Source organism: Penaeus chinensis, chromosome 7 (assembly GCF_019202785.1).
Source record: "Penaeus chinensis breed Huanghai No. 1 chromosome 7, ASM1920278v2, whole genome shotgun sequence".
In the NCBI taxonomy this organism is placed as follows: Eukaryota; Metazoa; Arthropoda; class Malacostraca; order Decapoda; family Penaeidae; genus Penaeus; species Penaeus chinensis.
This window is the reverse complement of record NC_061825.1, coordinates 20,953,384-20,955,883: the sequence shown is the minus strand read 5'-3', so window position 1 is coordinate 20,955,883 and position 2,500 is coordinate 20,953,384.

Below are 2,500 nucleotides of genomic sequence, written 5' to 3'. Positions count from 1 at the left end.
GTGCTTGTCCAGTTGGAAATGCACACACTTTCTTCAAAATTTATATCAGGAATTAGCACACCAATCCCTGTTGATCCATGAGGATCAGTGGAGGCATCACAGTAGATTGCAAGTGGGGGCGTACCATGAGAGGGATGTAGAATGCCATCTATATATTTCAAGTAGTGAGCTTTTAGTTCCATTTTTGAAGCCAAAGATTTAGACCCTATTAATTTATCAATATAAGCATGTACATGAGTTCTGTGCCAAGGAGCAGCAATTACTGTATCTGGAATATTAATAGCTTCGTTGTTCCATACATTGAAGAACATGATAGTATGAGCAGTTTTAGTTTTCCATTCTAAGTTGGACTGTATGAGATTGGAGTATCGAGGTCGGGCATACCTAACTCTATAATTTATCTCATTTGATAGGCTATTGGAGATTTGTGGTCTAGGCTGAAGCTGCATGAGTCTGATGCCAAGTATGGTGTTAACTTGGATGACACGACTGTGAATAGAAGGGAGGTCTAACTCTTTCCTCATGACAAGAACTTTAGCAGTCATTGGGCATCCAAGTATAATTCTCATGGCCTTGTTCTGTAAAACTTCAAGGGGTTTGAGGGCACTCGGTGGCAGGATACTAAGAACTGGGCATGCATAGTCTATCATGGACCTGACAAGGGAGATATACATCAACCTTAGGACTCTCAGGGAGGCACCTACATATCTGTTACTTACATATTGCAATGGTCTTAAACGCTCAAGGCATCGTTCCTTGATGTTTTGAACAATATCCTTGGTAAAACGTGAGTTGTGGGACATAAGGTGGGGAGCAGTCACCATAACACCAAGATATTTGTAGGTGTCAGTTCTTGCAATAGTTTGTCCACCTAACTTTGGAATGTAAGGCAGTTTACGAGATCTGGAAATATGCTTAGTTTTGATTGGGTTGATTATGAGACCAAGTGAGGCACACTTTTTGTTGAACCTCTGTAAAACATATTCCCCCCTATCAAATACCTGAATAAGAATGTCATCAGCATAGGATGTGATGCTGCATAGGTCTCCTAATTCATCGTTGAGCTTGCAAAGAGAGTGCATAAGTATATTAAACAGTGTAGGGGACAATACTCCCCCTTGTGGAGTACCTAATTCCAATTCGCCATTAGCACTATAGTTGCCTTGATACCACACTTTTGCTCTTCTCAAAGATAGATAATCCTTTATCCATAACAGAAGCTTGCCCTTAACTCCTAAAAGAGTTAGTTCATGGAGGATTGCAGTAGGGGAGGCTCTGTCGAATGCTCCCTTAAAATCTATGAAGTAAGAAGACTGTGCATTACCTCCATTTAGGTACTGTGCTAGACACATTTGTGTTCCTCTCCCTTTTTGAAAGCCAAAGACAGATGGGTGAATCATGTCTTTGATCTGGTGGAGTAAACGAGTAAGGAGAATTCTTTCACAGGTTTTAGACAAGCAGGACGTCAGAGAAATCGGCCTATATTCATCTGGCCGTCCTGGTTTTGGAATGGGGATGATGGTTGCCTGTTTCCAAGTGGTAGGCAAGATGCCTGCCATGTAGGTTAAGTTGAAGAGATCAAGAAGAGGATTTCTTCCCTTAACCTGTACCTTTGCAAGAAGTCGGATGATGTCGTAAGTGATTCCATCATCCCCAGGTGCAGTGGATTTGCTGGTCTTAATGGCTGCAAGGAGTTCCCCCCTTGTAAATGGTGCATCAGCCTCATCTAAGAGGTGGCACTGATAGTCAATTTCGTTTTTATGGCCTAATTTAAGGGAGCACCTGCGTATGGATAACGGAAGACTATCAAGAGAAGAATCCTCACACCATTTATTGAGGAGAGATGAGGCTACCCTTTCTGGATGTGGGTGTGGTGTTATACTGCATGTATTGCCTTTAATCTTGCTGATTTCCTTCCATACATTACTCATGGTTGTCATGGAGTCAATTGATTCTGCCCAGGCATAAAAATTTTCCTCCCGTTTCCGTGTTATTATCTCATTGATCTTTTTACTAAAAAACACAAGATCCCTAACTAAGTAAGGGTTTTTCCCCAAGTGTCGTAGCTGACTTACTGTAGATCGTATGAGCCTCCTAAGCAGTTTTATCTCAGGGTCTTTGTTCAGTTGTTGTGCATGTCTACCTCTGGAGGATAAAGATCTGTGCTTGGCAGGGCTTTTCGGCTGTATTTGAGTAATGATATTGCCAACTTGCTGACAGAGAGTTTCATTAAAGTGATCCAGGCTGGTAGGAGTAAAGTCTTCATACCAGCAGGCAATTCTTTCAATGAATTCATCATGATATTTAGCAGCAAGGTGGTATCTAAGGCGCGGCTGGGGTGGGGTTCTTTTGCAAAAAGGGAGGGTTATACCTAATGCCCAGTGATCACTAACTAAGAATGGGATGACTTTCGCAGTACTTGGTAGTGTGTGCTGATTGTATAGAGCTATATAGTCCAATTTCCCTCCTAAATAATGAGTTTTTTCGAAGGGGCATAATA